The sequence below is a fragment of the Carassius gibelio genome, chromosome B24, assembly GCF_023724105.1.
Source record: "Carassius gibelio isolate Cgi1373 ecotype wild population from Czech Republic chromosome B24, carGib1.2-hapl.c, whole genome shotgun sequence".
NCBI classification, from domain to species: domain Eukaryota; kingdom Metazoa; phylum Chordata; class Actinopteri; order Cypriniformes; family Cyprinidae; genus Carassius; species Carassius gibelio.
In genome coordinates, this window is record NC_068419.1 from 18,820,139 (window position 1) to 18,842,072 (window position 21,934).

The following is a 21,934-nucleotide window of genomic DNA, read 5'->3' on the forward strand; positions in this document are numbered from 1 at the left end:
CTACATCTAGTTACTGTATATTGCTTCCATATATTTCAAATGAGAAAATTGAGCAAGGACTTTTACGTTATGGAAAGTTTAACGCAATAAAAATGGTACCACTCGCCTGTAAAAACAAAACGTTAAAACATGTAATTTCTTTCAGAAGACAGGTGTTCATGTTTTTGGAAGAACCAAATTTAGACGATGTATCTTTTTGGAGTGTTACACGAAGGAAAGGCAAATATGATTTATGCTAACACTGGAAGCATAAAATGCTATGAATGCAGGGATGTAGTTCACAAGTGGCTAGCATGCCATCATAAAGTGATTAGTGCTAATTTTGATACATCAAATGGTGAAGACGTGATGCTGAGATGAAAGATGATGATACGCTTTCTGAGATTTCTGACATGGGATCACAGATAGTGGGAGATGTGTATACTTTACAAAAGATCTTCTTGGATATGACTTTCGGTAAGAACGTTTTTTTCCTGATGATGATAAATTTATTGCGTCAGTATTGTTGTTGCTAAAAAAATGGTCAGCTATGTGGTTTTGGATAAGAAGAAGAGATTTTGTTTGAAGAAGATGGTAACAAAAAAACGAAAAGCTAAACTTGTTCTTCAAAGACATCAAAATGTTTAAATATCACTTTGTAACTTTTATACTTTGCAGTTTTTTCCTCATTCTATCCACTCTATACTCTTATATGGATTTTTTGAGGGTGGGTTCTCTAAATATGTATAGGGGAAGGGACAGGTAAATTAGCAATGGTTTCAGAATTCCTTAGAATTAAAGATTGATGTTGATGTTTACCAAATGGTTTTTCTGACCATCACATGATTATTTGGGATTTAAATCTAAATAAGTTATTAAGATTTAATTATTACTGGCATTTGAATGTTAAATTATTACATGATGCTTTTTTTTTGAAAGTTTTAAAGTGTTTTGGGGTAATTGGAAGATGAAGAAACTTTTATTTGAGAATCTTTTTCAATGGTGGGATGTTGGAAAGGCGAATGTAAGATCATTTTGTCAGAATTATGCTTTTCATACATCAACCATGGTTAAAACAACAGTAAATATTTTGCAAAAGGGCATTGAGTTGTTGGAAAAAAATCCTGTAACTGATAATGGAGAGGTATATGGTGATGTGTTAAAGTCGAAAAAAACAAGAACTGAACACTTTTTTAAAAGAGCAGGCAAAAGGAACATTGATAAGGGCAAGATTTTGCTCTATAAAAGACATGGGCGATCCAAGTGCTTTCTTTTTTAATCTTGTACGAAAATGTGTTAATCAAAAACAAATGTGTCATCTTCGTTGTCAGGATGGATCACTGATATCAAATCCAGTTGAAATGAGAAAATTAACAAGAGACTTCTACATTTTTACAGTTCTGAGAGCTGTGATGCTGAAAGTGGTGGTCATTTGATAAAGAACTACCTCAGCTTGAGGATGAACAAAAAAAGGAACTAGACACTTTGATTACTTTTAAGGAACTTACAGAAGCAATGCGGCAGTTACATATTGGATGTTCTCCAGCAATGGATGGACTACCTGTAGATTTTTATCAACAATTTTGGGAGGCAAAGTGTTGCTAGACTGCATTAGAAGTGAAACTCTTCCCATGAGCTTTTGTCAAGCTGTCTTGTCTCTGCTTCCAAAGAAGGGGGACTTGGGACTTCTTAAGAACTGGAGACCAGTGTCTTTGCTGTGCTCTGATAATAAAATATTTTCCTATCAAATAGACTTAAAAACTATTTAGATGGCTTGGTTCAAAATGATCAAACATACTGTATACCATAAAGATCTATAATGGACATTTTTTTATGGATATAATCAAGATTGATCTGTTTTATTATGCTAATTTTGGAGTTCTGTCATTTGATCAAGAAAAATCTTTTGATCAAGTTGATCACAAATATCTTTTAAATGTGTTAAAGTATTTTTCTGTTTGGTGACAGATTTATATCTTATATTCAGTTGTTGTACTGAATTGTACTGTACTTGATATTTATGTTATGGTTAAAGCGGCGATGGATTAAGTGAACCAATACCTTTGTTGAGAGGCATTAGACAAGGATATCCACTTTCTGGGGAATTATACACTTTGGTTATTCAACCTTTGTTGTGCAGATTGAGGAAGAATCTTTAAGGAGTTGTAATTCTAAATTAAAATGATAATTTTAAATGTTTTTTATCAGCGTATGCTGACGATATAACAAACTGCTAGATCCAATTACTTTTGTTCTCTTTTAGAAGAAAACAAACATTATCCAAGGTATTTATTCAATACAGTGGCTAAATTATTGAAAAATAAAGCCTCAACAAGTGTTAAAATTTCCCAAAATCACAGTAATGTCTTTATGAACTACTTTACTTCTAAAATCGATACTATTTGGGATAAAATTTTAACCATTCAGCTGTCACCTACAGTAGCGCATCAGACAGCTGAGGAACAGTTCTACTCATTCTCTACTGTAGGAGTGGAAGAGTTGTATAAACTTATTAAATCATCTAAACCAACAACATGAATGTTAGACCCTATACCATCTAAGCTCCTAAAAGGGGTGCTTCCAGAAGTCATAGATCTTCTTCTTACTATGATTAAATCCTCATTGTCATTAGGTTATGTCCCCAAATCCTTCAAACTGGCTGTTATTAAGCCTCAGATCAAAATAACAACAACTTGACCCCAAAGAACTAGTTAATTATCTTGAATCTCCCTTTTCTGTCCAAGATAGTAGAAAAGGTAGTATCCTCACAATTATATTCCTTCTTAGAGAAAAATGGTATTGAGAGAGGCCATTTAGTGCACGTCCTGGGGACCTTAAAAATAGGACTTAAACGGGATGTCCTCACAACGTCCAGCAACGAACATTACACAGCTGACCCAATCCATCCGTGAACATTATAAATCGGACGTACTGCTGACCTAAACGGACAGAACATTCAGAAAGTCTTGGGGAAGTCCCCTGTTTGCTGGGTTAATCACCTAGATTAGCGCCATCTACAGTTTTGCAAGAGGAAATTACTCAACTGCATTTGTGAGAAAATCTGCCTGAGTACATGTGAGAAAATCTGCCTTGACACATGTGAGAAAATCGAGCCGAGAGATCTCATAAAAAGCCAACTGTCTCACAATCGTAACAGACAGGTATGCATTTGTATGCACTAGAGTTGGTTACATGCAATTTGTTGGATAGTTTGTATTTATTTGTGAAGTATCATTTAGACTAATTTATTTATATTTGTAAAACACAATATTACTCAACAGCGTTTTCGCTCTATTTGACCTTTGTACTTTAACATTGTTTTCTGTTTGTTTGTGAGTCGAGTTTTCATTTGTAAAGCAAATCGAGTTTGTTTGCGAGTCGAGTTTTCCTTTGCAAAGCAGATCGAGTTTGTTTGCGAGATTGAGTTTGTTTGCAAAATGCTGGATTTGTTTGTTTAATTATGGCACAAAATTGGCTCCATAGAAATCAGTCTCATGAATGGGCATGATGTCCTAGGCGGGTGACGATGTGAGGTGGAATGAGCGTCAGCTTCTAGGAATGAAGCAAACTCTGGCAGGGATGCCGGAAGTATGGTTTTGAGACGCAGCATCTCGTTCCCTTCGGGGAACCATGGTTACATACGTAACCTGGGACGCTCCTCTTCAGGAACTCGAGCTGCGTCCGAAAACGCTATGGGAACGAGAATGCCCATGCCACCAGAGTTACAAGTCCCTGCCTAGTGTCTATAGAAGGAGCACAGCTAAGGCAAGAGAAAGAAGAGCCATAAGTGGCTCACAGGTCTAAACGATAAAATCTGATGAATGTGAGGGGTGTGGACCGTACAGCTGCATTGCAGATGTCCTGTATAGACACACCTGACAAGAAGGCCTTGGAGGCTGCCATACTTCGGTTCAAGTGAGCCTTGACTCCCAATGGTGAGGGGAGATGATTGGACTCAAGGTTTTAGGATAGCATCCTGATCAACCACTTAGCATAAGCCTCTTCTGTCCGGAGGCCTCAGCCTCAGTGCACCACAGAGGAAACATGTAACCAGAGGGTGTCTGCCCACTGAATGGCCACCAAGAAGGCACGGTAGGCTCTAATGGCTGCAACGTAGACCCTCAGGGTGGTCAACCCTGCAGAGAGAAGGGCCTGCAGGAACTCCAGAACTGTCCCAACTGGGCAAATAACTGGGTCAAGCTGGCAGTCTTCACACCAGGAGGTGAAAGGTTTCCACCTCAAGGTGTACGGTATCCTCATGGAGGGAGTTCTGGATTGGAGGATGATCTCAGCAACCTCGGTTGATACCCCAAATGCTACAAGATGTGCCCCCCCCCCATTCTCATAACTTCCATAGCTCCGGGCGGGGATGGAATATCGTGTCCTCTGCCTGTGAGAGGAGACCCCTCCTGATGGTGCCGTTGAGGAGAGAAATCAGATCCGAGAAACATACTCGGCCCACCCAGAACAGGGCTACTATTAGAAGATGGACCCCGTCCCAGCAAACTCTAAGCAGAACTCCTAAGAGCAGAGGGATCGGGGGGAAAGTGTACAGATGAAGCTTCTGCCAAGTCTGCACCATGGCATCCAGCCCCATTGGAGCCGGATGAGTCAGAGAAAAACAAAGGGGACAATGCGATGTTATCTGAGTCACAAACAGATCCACCTGACTAAATATTCTCCATATCTGCTTCACCACCTCGACTCCTGCCTCAACAGGATATCTGCAGCTGCCATCAGACCCAGCAGTCTAGATCTGTTTGACAGCAAGTGACCAGTCTTCACTCTCGTGACTGTGGTGAGGATCGACTCGATCCGAACAGGAGACATTTGTGCCTGCACCATGGTCGAATCCCACACCATGCCCAGATAAGTAGTTCTCTAGACTGGAGAAAGCACACCTTTCTTGGCTTTAAGTCTTAACCCCAGGTCTTTTGTGTGAGCAAAAAATGACATCCCGATGCCAAACCGCCATCCAGTTTGATTGAGCTAACATCAACCAATCATTGCACCATGTGCTTAAATGTGAAAGTGTGGGACGAGAATGCAAGGCCAAAGGAAGAACCGGTATTAGTAGACTTTTGCCCCCAAAAACCAACTTCAGGAACTAGGGATGGAGATTGCATCTTTCTAGATCGATTGTGACACCAGTCCTCATATTTGATTCTCTGCTTCTAGTGAAAGTGTGCTGAACCTCAGTCCCCTGACTGAGTGGTTCAAAAAATGCAGATCTAAAATATGACGCAACCCTTTATCCTTCCTCAGAAAGGTGAAGTACTGGCTGTGTGACCCGTCCACCGCTACGCGAGGAGGGACCACCTTGATGGCGTCAGAGGGTGTCTACTTCTGTTCCATAACCAGAGCCTGTTCAAGGCCCACCAGGGTGGAAAAAACCTTGTTGAATTGAGGCAGAGGAGAACCAAAATGGATTCTGTGGCCTCTTACTACAGTGTGAAGGACCCATTGAGACATGTTTGGCAGTAGTTTCCACACTGCTAAATAGTCTATTAAGGAAACCAGTCTCTCTAGACTGACCTCTGGTGTAATCAGAGCTGCTAGCTCGGTGCCCTGAAGCGGCGAACCAGCAGGGGAGAGCTGAACAAGCTGCTTAAGAGGACTCTGTGGAGGTCATGAGCCTCTAATCACTGCTACATTTCTGGGCAGTAACAGAGAAGCGCTCATTGAAGAACGCTGCACCCTGAAACACGGGCAGGGTTGGCAGATCGATCTCCTGAGGGCACTGAGGAGAGACGGGCACTGTTTAATGCTGTGTACCCTTGTCTTCCCCAGAGGGGCCTGCCCTCCGGGGTCCTGAGCCACAGCATCAGGACGCACAAAGCTTAAGTCTCCTATTAAAAACGATGATCCTCAGACCCACATCGTCTGCTAGGAAGACTCGATTGACTAGAGCCTGTTCGGGGCAGGACCCAATGAAGCACACTTGGCAGGATGCAGGTTCAGAACTGCTCGAAGCCTTCGGCCTGGGAGCACCACTCTGACTCTAGACTCTGCAGAGTATGAGAAGTGATACCCCCAGAATGAGGAGCTGGAACACAATAGGTTGGGACTGCTCTGCCCAGTAGCCCCTGCTGACCACCTCAACCTCCTCAGAGGAAGAGAGTTAAACACATGCTCTTACTTGAATTTTATATCCCTTGAGCTCCTGCATATCTAACTTCTCAAAGTGAGATACATGTCATTATATTCCTCAGAATTAAATGCCATCAAACAATCAGATGAGTTAACCTCGTCTGGCATGGTAAGATTCATATCAAGAATAAAAAAATAATATATCTAACTTCTCGTCGTTAGATAAATGCCTCATTTAATTCTTCATTATTAAATGGAGTGAAACAACCTTGTGTAACTGACACTTGTGTAACTGATATTTATGTTTATGTAACTAATGCTTGTGCAACTGCGCGCTCATCGACGCCCTCCATGTCAATCTCCTCGGAGAAAAACAGATGGAGCGCGAGCACAGCCACCGCTCCACCTCGGCAAAAGCAGGACTGGCACTGTGAGAAACGCTAGTGAAGGCTCCCTCCTTAAAGAGAGTCTTCTGAGAGTGAAACAAAGCAGTTACAAAGGGAGAGCTGATTCTGCGTGCTTCACTCTCAAGCAGACAACAAACTGCGTGTGTCCCTACCCCATTATATTCTCACGGTCTGGGAAAACACACATTCTGAACCCTGCCTGCTTTAGCCCAAAACTCCTCTTGACTGAGGTTTGATATAATGGAGCTTATCAATGGACAAACAACACTAAATAAGACTCACAAAACAAATAGCGACTGACACACACACAGAGCTATGCTGAATGACAAAAAGCTGACGCTTGTTCCACCTCATGTGCTTTTATACCTTCATGGTCGCTAAGTCACCCGCCTATGACATCAGGCCCATTCATGAGACTGATTTCACATATTATTCAGAAGTGGTCACACTAACGGGTGTTCCCATAGCATTTTCAGATGCAGCTCGAGTTCCTGTGGCAGCCTCATGCCCTATGAAGAAGTGGGGCTTTCGCCCAAGGAGGGGCATACAATAAGCGTCACTAATACATTGCTGCCCTCAAATTTAATAAAACTCTTCACCAAGTGTCAGCTTGAATAGATTCTGGACAAGAGAGTGATTTTATGGACATTGAGCTGGCTGCCAGATTAGGTGTTCCATCTGTTCGGCTGGCCGAGCCCATTTCAGCCAGCACCCATCTCAGCAGAATTACCCACTCTACCAGGTTTATTACTCTCACCCTCCTGGGTAATCATTCTGAGGAGATTCGTTTTCTCCTCATTCATTCTCCCTCTGCTCCATTAGTGTTAGGACACACATGGTTAGTCAAACATGACCCGCACATTGACTGGACTCTTACTTCTGTTCTGGCATGGAGCTCCTTTTGTTTATCTCAATGTTCCGGTCCTGCGTTTTCCCGTTATGTCTTGTTCTGTGTTACAGGAGGAGCCGGTAAACCTGGCGAATGTACCGGAGGCTTACTATGACTTTTCAGTAAGTCCTGAGCTTCATCTCTTCCTCCGCACCGCCTGTACGACTGTGTGATAGATCTGTTTCCTGGCACTTGGGGTTCTTCTTCATGGGGAAGAAGGATGGATCACTCCATCCCTGTATAGATTATCAGGGTTTGAATGACATCACGGTTAAGAAACCTTTGCCATTGATGTCATCGGCCTTCAAGCTCTTGTAGGGGGCAACCATCTTTACGAAGTTGGAACTTCACAATGCTTATCACCTAGTTCGGATTAGGGAGGGGGATGAATGAAAGACCACCTTTAACAACCCCACTGGGCACTTCGAGTATTTGGTCATGCCCTTTGGACTTTCAAACTTCCCGGTGGTCTTCCAGGCACTCGTCAATGACATGCTTAGAGTGATGTCAGGCGAGTGCTCCAGGTAAAGGTAAAAGCAGTTGCTGATTGTCCCACCCCAGCAATTTATGGGGTTTGCCAATTTTTACGGAATTTTAGCCAGGTCGCCTCCCATCTGATGGATCTCACCTCCACTCGAAGACGTTTCTGTTGGTAGCCGCAGGCTCAGGCTTCATTCTCTAATTTAAAGAGTCGCTTTGTTTCGGCTCCCATTCTTGTTACTCCCAATCCATCTCATCAGTTCGTTGTGGAGGTGGATGCAGCAGAGGTGGGAGCAGGGGAAATTTTGTCTAAGAGGTCACCTTCAGATGACAGAGTACATCCCTGTGCATTTTTTTTCTCATTGTTTAACCCCCTCGGAACGGAATTACGACATTGGGAATAGGGAGTTACTGGCTGTTAAGGTGGCACTGGAGGAGTGGCGTCACTGGTTAGAGGGCGCGGAGGTCCCTTTTTTAGTTTGGACCGATCATAAGAACTTAGAATATATCCGCACCGCTAAATGAATGAATTCCCGACAGGCTCGCTGGGCACAATTCTTCGGTCGGTTCAATTTTAACATCTCCTACCGTCCGGGGTCCAAGAATGGTAAGCCTGACGCACTTTCGCGGATCTTTGAGGCTGAACCAAGATCCATCCTCCCGGTGCCCATTCTGCCCCCCAATCCAGTACTAGCAATGGTCACCTGGGGGGTGGAGTCCAGAGTCCGCTCAGCTCTGCGCAACGTCACAGTTCCCACAGGTTGCCCTGAGAGCCTGTTGGTCGTGCCAGAATCGGTCCGAACTAAAATCCTACAGTGGGGTCACTCATCCGTACTAGCTTGCCACACAGGAACAACTCGTACATGTAGTTTAATCAAGCAGCGCTTCTGGTGGCCTTCCATGGCACGGGACGCACGTCAGTTCGTTTCGGCATGTCCTGTTTGTGCTGCGGGTGAGGGCTCCAATCAACCCCAGCATGCCTCCATACTAAGAGGGTCGCCAGAGAAGCCCTCACTCGGGCTCGTGACAGGAACAAGTCATCAGCTATCCCATCTAAAATGCTTAAACAGGTTTTTAACCACAGAGGGCCCATGCCTCCTCTCATTTATAAACAGTTGCCTGAGTTCAGGTTCTGTACCAACTGTATTCAAACACGCAGTGGTCAGGCCTCTGCTAAAAAAACCCAACCTTGATCCTACCGTTATGTCAAATTTTAGAACCTGTGTCCCATTTACCTTTTCTATCCAAGGTTTTGGAAAAGATTGTTTTCTTACAGTTACAGTCTTTTCTGGAGAACAATCAGATTTTTGAAAAGTTTCAGTCTGGCTTTAGGACACGACACAGCACTGAGTCCGCTCTTCTCAAAGTACAAAATTACATTCTCTTGTCCCTTGATGAGAAAAAGCCAGTGCTGCTCATAATGCTGGACCTTACTGCAGCATTTGACACCGTGGACCACTCAGTCCTCCTGACACGTCTGGAACAACAGGTTGGGCTTCAGGGACCTGTGCTGCAGTGGTTTAGGTCGTATTTAACAGAGAGGACTTTTTCTGTTAGGATTGGTGACCTCTCCTCCTCCTCCGCTCCCTTGACCTCTGGTGTGCCACAAGGTTCCATTTTGGGCCCTGTTTTATTTTCCTTGTATATGTTGCCGTTAGGTGCAGTTATTTCAAAGCACAAAATGTCTTTTCATCTGTATGCAGACGACCTACAGGTTTACCTTCCGGTTGTCCCTGCTTGTCCTAATAGTCTTCAGTCCATCAACAGATGCTTAGAGGACATCAGATTGTGGCTGTCCCAGATTTTCCTCTGTTTGAATGAGGATAAAACTGAATGTATTGTGTTCGGCACATCCAACCTGCCCAGTGTCTCAGCTCCTGGTCCTTTTGCTTTGGCCCCCCATCTTAACCATGTTGTCAAAAATCTGGGGGTAAAACTAGACAGCAGTCTAAAGTTTGATGAACAAATAGATTCGGTGGTTAGGGCAAGCTTTTTTCAGCTTCGCCTCCTTTCAAAGGTCAAACCGTTTTTAAGTCGTGCTGACCTGGAGAAAGCCATCCATGCTTTTATTAGCTCCCGCATAGACTACTGCAATGCGCTCTATGTGGGAGTTCACCAAACTGGACTTCACCGTTTGCAGCTTGTGCAAAACGCTGCTGCCCGACTGCTAACTAACAGTAGTAAACACGAGCACATAACACCTGTCCTGTACTCCCTGCACTTGCTCCCTGTCCAGTTTAGAATTAATTTTAAAATCTTAATGTTTGTTTTTAATGCACTCACGGGCCTTGCACCTTCCTATTTGTGTGAGATTCTGACCCCTCACAAACCCAGCAGAGCTCTACGTTCTGCTGGGCAACATCTGCTGAAGGTGCCCCGGTCCCGGTTCAAACAGTGGGGCGATCGTTCTTTTGCAGTGGCCGGTCCTAAACTCTGGAACTTGTTGCCCATTGAGTTACGTTCCATCACTGACCAGCCTCTGTTTAAAGCCAAACTTAAAACCTATTTATTTAAAATGGCTTTTTGCACTTAATGGCTCTGTGACACTGCTCTGTTTTTATTGTGTAAATATGTTTTAAACCTATTTGTAATTATGTTTATTTTTTACTAATGTTGTTAAGCACCTTGGTTCAATCTGTGGTTGTTGGAAGCTGCTATATAAATAAATATTGATTGATTGATTGATTATTGTTGATTTGTTTATGACCTAAATATTCCAGCAATTCAATTCAAGTTTTTTCAATTCAAGTTTATTTGTATAGCACTTTTTACAATACAAATCATTACAAAGCAACTTTACAGAAAATTATGTTTCTACAAGATTTAGTAATAGCTTATAAGTGGTGACTGTCAGTTTTTGAACGTATGACAGGATTTTTAGAAAAAATAATACAAGACGTAGTCAGTCAGAAGATGAACATTATTAATATTATTAATAATTATTATATGATGCAGTCACACTTGTAGCAATATTTGTTAGTTCTGTTTGTTGATTCAGGGTTAGCATCATCTCTTCTCAGGTGTTCTGGATCCAGAATGGAGCTTGTGTAAATCCTAGTTACTGTGGCAAAACATATAAACAAATAGAGACATCATTAGCATAGCTGCTGTTCCAACAAAGTAAAATTAATTAGTTTAACCCAAGCTAAAGAATAAAAATATGCATCTACAATCACTATTTAAGATACATTATTCAAATGCTTGACGAAAGAGATGCTTTTTTCAAGGTTTTCAAGGTCTGACTGAGGTGAATTGAGGTAAACTAAGCAGACTGAACTGATTTGATGATTACTGGCAGAATTATTATTACTATTGTTGTGAATTGTGAATGGCTCATGAAGAACTTTTTACACCTACAGTAGCACAATATTAAAACCACTTTACACACACAAGTGTCAATGTTGCGATATTTTTACATACTGAGTAATACTAATAAATTACAAGATGGAATCTGTTACTATGAAAGATTATCAGTTATTTTATATGGTTTGAGATGAGTTATGTTACAGCTGAGAGAAAGATGATGTCTGTATCGCTGACTGAAAAAAAGTTCTTACCTTGCTGACGTCAGCGGAATTTGTAGCCAACCAGTGAGTACTGAGTATTGATGCACACCATTTTTCTTTCAGAAACTCTGACTTCAGGAGAATAATACTAAAAGGTTACCTAGGGCATTCTAACTTAATGAGAATCCGACAAGTTAGTAGAAGCAGTGTGCTCCTCGCTGCCGAGTAATTAGGTCCCCTGACAATTCATTTAGGATCCAGACTATACAGAACCCAGGAGATGAATGCCCTGAGGACTCTTCACAATATGATCACTTTTTCTTTTTTTTTTTGGTCATTGACAGTATGGATGACTTTTACTATTTGTTTTAGTTAAATTAATGGTGGGCTATATTTGCCATCACGTAAATCTTCAAACTAAATGTATTAGAATTAGCCTATAATTAGGGAAAATGTGAAAACAATGAGCAGTTGCATAACCAAAAAAAAAAAAAAAAGACCTTCATAGTGTGTTGCAATGCAAGGAGGGATGCAATATCATGGATTTAATTTATAGAGAATGGCATGGGAGTCCAATCGATTACAGGTTTATATTCATGTTTTGTCTCCATCTTGTGGTGGAGGTGTTCAACAAAAAGTATAAGATATCTAGGTTATGTGATCACTTTGATCAGAAAAACTAATATTTTTTCCTTCTTAAAGGAATATCTAAAAATCCTGAGCGAACAGAGTTAAATGAACAGTTATTTCGACAGGGAATTCCTGTTTAATGGTTTTCCATGGTGACTCATTCAGGTGGGCGTGGGGAGGGTTTGGGGAAAGCAGCCGAGACAGAAAGAGAAAGAGTTATTCCAGCACACTGATGCAGTGAAGGCTGTCTAAGTATTTCGGAGAGGTGAGGTGTCTAAATCGCAACATCAAACTACTGGCGTGGCTCAGGGTTCAGTTCTTGGACCACTTCTTTTCTATGTCTTCATATCACTGCTATGCTGATGGCACTCAACTCTACCTCTCATTCCATCCTGATGATCCGAAGATAGCTGCTCGAATCTCAGCTTGTCATTTCTTGCTGGATGAAGGACCATCACCTTCAACTCAACCTTGCCAAGACAGAACTGCGTGTGGTTCCATCAAACCCTTCATTTCATCAAAATGTCACCATCCATTTAGGGACGTCAACCATAACTTCAACTATAGCTTCTTCATAAAACAGCCAGAAACCTTGGAGTTATGTTGTTGATCAGCTCACTTTCTCAGACCACATTGTTAAAATTGCCCAGTCCTGCAGATTTGTTTTAAACAACATCAAGAAGATCAGGCCCTTTCTTTCAGGACATGCTGCACAAATCCTTGTTCATTATCTTGTTCCATCCAGGCTGGATTATTACAATGCTCTCTTGGCAAGTCTTCCAGCCAGTTCTATCAAACTTCTACAATTAATCCAGAACGCAGCAGCAAGATACACTTTTAATAAGCCCAAAAGAATGCACGTCACATTTCTGTTCATCAGTTTGGAATGGCTACTAATAGCTGATTGATGTTTGCCTAAAAAAAACACCACTTGCTCTGCACCCCTTTACCTAAATTCACTACTTCAAGCTGACAGTATGTGCCTCTAGAAGCTTGCGTTCTGCAAGTGAACATCACTTTATTTTGTTATCCCAAAGAGGCACAAAATCACTTTCACAGACTTTTAAATTAAATGCTCCCTACTGGCTCCCTACTAGCTCCTAACTCAACTCAACTCAACTCAGTTCTTAACCATGTTCAAGAATCTACTAAAATACATCTATTACATCTTTATTTGATATTTTAACTCTAGCACTCTCTATTCTGATTATATTATTTAATAAAATATAAATTTTAGATTTGCACTCTATTCATTTACTTTTTACTTGGAAAAAACTTACACTAGCTTTTTATTTTTTAATTCTGTTTTATTTGTATGTATTATAAAATTAACAAAAGCCAAAAAGGCCTCTGAAACAGCTTACATTATTTTTTTCTATTCTATCTGTTTTCTTTAAAATATAACAAAATAAACTTGCTAAGTACGTGCACTGCGTTAAGCTAACTGAGACTTGTTATAGCACTTGCATATAATTGCTCTTTTGTTGATTTTGATAGCTTTTATTAAAAGTCTTCATTAACATTTATTTTTAAAATGGTATATTAATATTTATGATATTGCTAAATGATTTGTTTGTTCCTATCTTATTACTAACTTTTTACTTGTCTTCAACAATTTAATATTTGAAATTTATATTACAGTATTTCACATTTGCTAAAACACATTTCTTGAAACCTTCAACCATATTCTCAAAACTTTAAACACGAAAAAACAGTCTTTAAACTATATTCACAAAACCCCTGACTCTTCTGGCAAAATCAAACACTTGCCTCAAAACCATTTGATCTGTGCTCAAAATCAAACAATGTGTTCAAAACATAAACACAGCCAGTCACTCATCAGCGTTCATTAGACACTACATCAAAAAATTTACAACACAATGTTCAGGGCATGTAGTTAAAGAACAAAGTTTATTGCATATAGAAAATTATTTTGCCATAAATAAAAGTAAATAATTCTCAACTCAGTACAGCAAATATTGCATACTGTAAGTACTGCAAGTAATGATTCTGTGATAATCATTCTGCCTCAGCATCCTGTCTTCGTGCTGGGTCCAGCCAGAGGACGTCGTCCACATCACATGCAATGTTGTCCCTTCCTAGGCAACGGGGGAAGAACCCTCTTGTGTGCTGGATCCAGCTTTTACAACACACCTATGTCATCACAGGCCAATTCCATCGCCTGTAATAGGTTTACCCTTGTATATGGGTTACGGTCATAGACCTTCCATTGCCACGCAGAGAAAAAACTCTTCTATTGGGTTGAGGAAAGGGCTGTATGGTGGAAGGCAAGCAATCACGAATCGCTGGTTGATGTTGAACCACTCACGTATTCGTACACCACGGTGAAAGCTGACATTGTCCTAAACCACAACATAGACCGGATGCAACCTGCCTGCTGATTATCCTGCTGCTCACGTTCAAACAAAACATCCCGAAGACCACCCAGAAATGTAAGAAGATGGTCAGTTGCCCCCGATTGCTTATGGCTGCACATAGGTTGACATTGCCACCACGCTGGCCAGGGACTTCCACAATGGCGCGTTGACCATTCATCTACAAGAATATATTCATGGGGCCCTCGATATATAAAATAAATAAATAAATTGTTTTGTAAGTGTTACAGAAAGACATATTTCTGCAAAAGTGTATGAACATATGTATATGCACTCCTGATTTACATACACTACAATATAGTGCAGTTACAGTAACAGTATAGGATAACAACTGTAGGCCAAACTTGTACTGTAAGCATCAGTGCTGAAAGTGTAAACTTGCACATACTGATATCGTAGATCTTTGACCCTTTCTGAATTTCACTCAAAGGGTACTCTGTACACTTGCTTCATGCTTACTCTATTGCAATGGAGGACATGGGAAATGGTAGAAAGGCTGACACTGTTGATACCTTCAAAGTTTACATTGTCTTTTACAAGTCTTTGCTGTATTTCACGCAGTCGGGTGACATTGTTTTGACAGACCATATTAACAATGAGAGCCTCCTGCTGTTGGGAGAACAAAGGTGTGCTTCCACCCTCATTGGGTAGTCTTGCAGTTCTACAAAAGGCAAAATGCCTTTACATACAGAACCAATAGTACATACAGAAACAATAGTAATGGACATCACATTCATATGTAAAATGTATTGTAAATATTTTTTTCTTTTTTCCCCGCTCCCCTTTCTATTGACAAACTGAGGTACTATATCAAATGTATACAGTAAACATTCAGTCGCACAAATTAGAAAAACAATACATTTACCTGTTCTCTTCTCTGACTGTCCTGATTATGGTGGCCACAGAGAATCTGGACAAATTGGGTTGCATTCTTTATCCTTCTTCCCTCACTGTCATTCCATGAACAAGAACATGGTCTATCACAGTTGCCCGAATTTGATCTGAAATTAGTATTCTTGGTTTTGCTCTTCGTTGTCCTTGCACTCTTCCTCTTTTTCCACCACCTCTTACACAAACTCTTCCTCCTCTTCCTCTCAAATTGTTTCCATCCTTTGTGGTATCAACACTCAATGTATCTGGGCAACCTGTACTGGCTTATATTCTAGACAACTGATTTTCCGGGAATCAGACAACTTCATTTCCCAGAATCCCTTGCTTAAGGCTAATCACCACCAGGTGTTCCCCATTACCACTCCCCTATATATACTTTGTTTCGACTATCAATGATTGCAAAGTCTTATTTAGTTCTTTCTGGCATTTCCGAGTGGTTTCCCTGTGTTTATTCCTCCTGTGCTTGATCTTGGATAGTTTATACTGACTGTGATTCTCTGCCCTGACCTCTGCTTGTTACGGTTTCTGATTTTGGATATCTCCTGACATACCTGACACTGTTTTCTGATCTCTGTCTGTTTGACCATTCTCAATAATAAACTTCTGCATATGGATACAAATGTCTCTGACTCACTGTTACGGAAGACTTTTCCATACCAGGATCCAGCAGCCCGGTATCCTCTCGTTACCAAGATATCTGTTCCCACTTCCATGTCAGCGTTTCACTTATCCAGTTCAACCATGGACCCAGAAGACCAGCTATTGCATCTTTGTCAAGGATGCTTATATATTGAGGAGTATGTTCACCGGTTCTGTGAGTTGTCATATCAAGTACTGTTTCATGATTAAGTTTTGTTTAAGGACTTGATATTGGTTTGTTTGAACTCAGAGGGAGTGTCAGCCACATTAAAAAAGTTAACAGCTTAAGTCATTTGTGGATTAATGTGTATTGGAGACACAAACTGTTTAAAATGATTCAGTTTGATTTGGTGAACTGGTTCAAAAAGATCTGGTTACATTGAATGATTCGTTCGCGAACCGGATATCACAAACTGCTTTGTTTTGAACTCTCTCTCACAACAGACATGGAAGAGAAGACAATGCTGAATAAAGTCGTAGTTTTTGCTATTTTTGGACCAAAATGTATTTTCAATGCTTCAAAAAATTCTAATTGACCCTCTGATGTCACATGGACTACTTTGATTATGCTTTTCTTACCTTTCTGGACATGGACAGTATACCGTTCACACACTTTCAATGGAGGGAATGAGAGCTCTCTGACTAAATCTAAAATATCTTAAACTGTGTTCCAAAGATAAACGGAGGTCTTACAGGTTTGGAACAACATGAGGGTAAGTTATTAATGACATAAGTTAGATTTTTGGGTGAACTATCCCTTTAAGACCCTGAATAGCAATATAATCTGATGTTTTTAACATGAAACTATAACATTTATTTTGATGGGAACTTGCAGCTGCTGTGTATGTGACATGACAGTAGTTTTCTCAAATGAAACAGTAAAATGCTAATTAAATTAATCTCAGAGCTGCTTGAGATGATATTCCTGTATTCATATAATCATAGTGAGATAGCAGAAGCTGAAAAGTCTAGAACGTCATCGGTGCTATGCATGTAAGGTAACAAACAAAACAATGTGCCAAGCAATCCACCATTCATTCATTGATTGTGGAAGCTTGAGATGATATTCCCGTATTCATATAATCATAGTGAGATAGCAGAAGCTGAAAAGTCTGGAACGTCATCGGTGCTATGCGTGTGGATTGCCACGCAATCCACCATTCATTCTTTGATTGTGGAAGCTTGAGATGATATTCCTGTATTCATATAATCATAGTGAGATAGCAGAAGCTGAAAAGTCTGGAACGTCATCGGTGCTATGCGTGTAAGGTAACAAACAAAACAATGTGCCACGCAATCCACCATTCATTCATTGATTGTGGAAATCATGGCACCTTATGCGTGACATCAAATGCTCCCCAGATTTATAGTATTCCTATAAATATATTCCTATAGTATTGTTTTTTTGTTTTGTTTTTTTTTGCTGGAACATCACGTTCACGCTAATCAGATCTCATTTTAAATGTGTGCTGAAATAAATACCAGAAAAGATTGATTAGTGGCTTTTGAAAATCGAACGGATGTCATTTAAAAAAAAAACCGTCTCTAGGTCACGTATGTAACCCTAGTTCCTCGAGGGAGCAAGACGCTGTGTCAAATGCGCTTTGGGGAACGCGCTTAGCGTGAGCGACTCTAAATATTGTGTGTAATCAGTCCGATAGAAGAGTGTGACGTCACAGGCGGGGTGACGTAAGCGAACAGGAAGCTATAAAAGCATGTGCCGCGCAGCTGGCGTCAGCTTCAAGTACCAGCAAGCTCCTGCAGGGGTGCTGGGGGTATGGCTCCGAGACACAGCGTCTCATTCCCTTGAGGAACAAGGGTTACATACGTAACCTAGAGACGTTCCTCTTCAGGAACTCGAGCTGCGTCAAATGCGCTTTGGGGAACGAGTACCAACGCCCCCAGACTACCAAACCCCTGCCTAGTGTGTATCCGAATAGCACAGCTGAGGATAAGAGTACAGAAGGGCCTGGAGTGACTGGCATGTCTAGGCCATAGAATTTGACAAATGAAGAGGCTGTGGACCACCACGCAGAGTTGCAGATGTCCAGTATGGATATACCTGCTATGAAGCCCTTGGAGGCCGCCATACCCTGAGTAGAGTAAGGGTCCTCCGCTCGAGGGTATATAAACGCTTTGGTCATGCCAGGTACAAACTCAAGATAAGTGGGGGCCACAGAGAGGGCCTGAAGATCTCCTACTCTCCGCAGAGAGGTGATAGCCAACAGAAAGGAGGTTTTAAGTGTAAGATATCTGTCTGAAATATCTTGAATGGGTTCAAACGGGGGTTTGCATATTGCCTCTAACACCACAACCAAGTCCCACGGGGGAATACTGGACCGTACTGGATGTCTCAGCCTCAGCGCACCGCACCGCAGAGGAAAAGTGTAACCAGGGGGTGTCTTCCCAGAGACTGGCCATCGAGAAGGGCATGGTAGGCCCCAATGGCCGCCACGTAAACCTTCAGCGTGGAGTAGGTCAACCCTGCAGAGAGTTTGCTGGGTCTAGCTGGCGGTCTCTGCACCATGAGGTGAAGAGTTTCCACCTCAGGGCGTACAGTTTCCTCGTTGAGGGAGCTCTGGATTGGTGGAGGGTCTCAACAACCTCAGTTGAGAGACCAGTTGCTAACAGTTGTGCACACTCAGGGGCCACACCCACAACTTCCACAACTCCGGCGTACTCTCACCAGAACTCCCGGGAGCAGAGCAATAGGGGGAAAGACGTACAGACGAAGCCTCTGCCAAGTCTGTACCATAGAGTCCAGTCCCAGAGGCGCTGGATTCAATTCAATTCAATTCAAGTTTATTTGTATAGCGCTTTTTACAATACAAATCGTTACAAAGCAACTTTACAGAAAATTAGGTTTCTACAATATTTAGTAGTAGCTAGTAGTTTGTGCACGTTTGACAGGATTTTAGAAAAAATAAAATAAATAATAATAATAATACAAGACGTAGTTAGCTAGACAATGAACTATCAATATTAGTAATTAATAGGTATTATATGATGCAGTCACACATTTAGAAATAATTGTTAGTTCTGTTTGTTGATTCAAGGTTAGCATCATCTGGGGTCCTCTTAGGGACAGCATCAACTCTTCTCAGGTGTTCTGGATCCAGACTGGAGCTTGTGTAATCCTAGTAAATCCGAGCAAAACATAGAAACAAAATAGAGACATCATTAGCATAGCTGCTGATCAAACAAAGTAAAATTAGTTTAACCCAAGCTAATGAATAAAAATGCACATTTGATCAGATGCAACTACACTCACAATTTAAAATGTACATTAATGGTATGCTTGGCGAAAGAGATGTGTTTTTAATCTAGATTTAAACAAAGAGAGTGTGTTTGAACCCCGAACATTATCAGGAAGGCTATTCCAGAGTTTGGGAACCAAATGTGAGAAAGCTCTACCTCCTTTAGTGGACTTTGCTATCCTAGGAACCTAGGATTAAAGGCTAGTTAGGTATGCAGGAGCTAAACCATTTAGGGCCTTATAGGTAAGTAATGATAATTTGTAACTGATATGGAACTTAATAGGTAGCCAGTGCAGAGACTGTAAAATTAGGGTAATATGATCATATTTTCTTGCCCTCATAAGGACTCTAGCTGCTGCATTTTGGACTACCTGTAGATTGTTTATTGACGATGCAGGACAACCACCTAGAAGTGCATTACAATAGTCCAGTCTAGAGGTCATAAATGCATGAACTAGCTTTTCTGCATCAGAAACAGATAACATGTTTCGTAGCTTAGCAATGTTTCTAAGAAGGAAGAATGCCGTTTTTGTAACATTGGAAATATGATTTTCAAAAGACAAATTGCTGTCTAATATAACACCCAGATTTCTGACTGTAGAGGAAGTAACAGTACATCAGTCTAGTTGCAGATTGTAATCTACAAGATTCTGTGTAGTGTTTTTTGGTCCAATAATTAATATCTCTGTCTTATCCGAATTTAATTGGAGAAAATTATTTGTCATCCAGTCTTTTACATTTTTAACACACTCTGTTAGCTTAGATAATTGGGAAGTTTAATCTGGTCTCGTTGAGATATATAGCTGAGTATCCTCAGCATAACAGTGGAAGCTAATTCCGTATTTTCTAATAATATTACCAAGGGGAAAAATGTATATTGAAAATAGAAGGGGACCTAGGACGGATCCTTGTGGCACTCCATATTTTACTGATGATAAATGAGATGACACCCCATTTAAGTAAACAAAATGGTAGCGATCAGACAGGTAGGTTCTAAACCATCTTAGAGCCTGCCCTTGAATACCTGTATAGTTTTGTAATTAATCTATGAGTATGTCATGATCTATGGTGTCGAACGCAGCACTAAGATCAAGTAAGACTAGAAATGAGATGCAGCCTTGATCTGACGCAAGGAGCAGGTCATTTGTAATTTTAACAAGTGCAGTTGCTATGCTATGGTGGGGCCTAAAACCTGACCTGAAATTCTTCATACAGATCATTTTTATGCAGGAAGGTGCTCAATTGAGCAGACACAACTTTTTCTAAAATTTTAGATATAAATGGAAGATATGAAATAGGCCTATAATTTGCAAGTACACTAGGATCTAGTTTTGGTTTCTTAATAAGAGGCTTGATAACCGCCAGCTTGAATGGTTTTGGGACGTGACCTAAATATAACGACGAGTTAATGATATTGAGAAGTGGTTCTTTGGCTACAGCTCTTTCAGTAATTTAGTGGGTACAGGATCTAATAAACATGTTGTTGGTTTAGATACAGTGATAAGTTTATTTAGCTCTTCCTGTCCTATATTTGTAAAGCACTGCAGTTTATCTTTGGGTGCGATGGATGAAACTGAAGTGTTATTGTATTGTACATTCGCTATTGTATTTCTAATGTTATCTATTTTATCAGTGAAGAAATTCATAAAGTCATTACTATTTAACGTTGGTGGAATATTTGAATAAGGTGGCGTCTGGTAATTTGTTAATTTAACCACTGTGCTAAATAAAAACCTTGGATTGTTTTGGTTATTTTCAATGAGTTTGTGTATATGCTCTGCCCTAGCAGTTTTTAGAGCCTGTCTATTGCTGGATATACTGTTTTTCCATGCAATTCTAAAAACTTCTAAGTTAGTTTTTCTCCATTTGCGTTCAAGACTATGAGTTACTTTCTTGAGAGAGTGAGTATTACTGTTATACCATGGTACAGTACGTTTTTCTTTAACCTTTTTCAATTTGATGGGGGCAACAGCTTCTAATGTATTAGAGAAAATAGTGCCCATGTTGTCAGTAATTTCGTCTAATTCATGTGTATTTTTAGGTACAAATAGCAGTTGAGATAGATCAGGCAGGTTATTTGCAAATCTTTCTTTGGTGGCTGGAACAATAGTTCTGCCCAGACGGTATCGCTGAGACATATAGTTAATATCAGTTATACGCAGCATGCAAGATACAAGGAAATGGTTCTTCCACATGTCTAAGGCAAGGAGGCAGCGCCGCGTGACCTTGATAGTGTGAAGTAGATTGCCCCTCGGGGAAAATCACTTGAGCCACCACTGTAGGGGACTCATGTACAGCAGGCCAGGAGGTATCACGTTGGACGCAGCTGCCATCAGACCCAACAATCTCTGAAATTGTTTGACAGTAAGTGACTGGCCTTCTCTGACTCTCTCGACTGAGATGAGGACCCAGCAAACACAGAACGTTGTGAGGACGTCGCCAGTTAGTCGTCATTTGGTCAGCGCGACATTACTTTATGGCAACGTTGTGAGGACGTCGTGGTAAAGTTCCATTTTTTTTAATCTTGGCTAACTTCCCAGAAACGTCGTGGGCACGTACTCAAAAGACGTCGCTAGTTAGTCCCATTGGGGACGTTGTAGCAACGTGGTCAGCTGGTCTTCAGATAACTTTTAATATTATTGCACTAGATGTATTATTATTATTAAGATACCATTTGAACAGCATATTCTTTGGGAAATATACAAAAAAATTAATCAAGCATGTTAAAATAATTATATATATATGCCATCAGTTTAAGAACAATAAAATA

The 21,934-nt window shown here is 40.8% G+C and overlaps 1 long non-coding RNA gene across 1 annotated transcript in view; it reads left to right on the forward strand.

Annotated features, from left to right (window-relative positions):
* Positions 1-21,934, forward strand: part of LOC128013453 (uncharacterized) — a 79,494-nt gene that overhangs the window by 29,656 nt on the left and 27,904 nt on the right. The window lies entirely within an intron of this gene.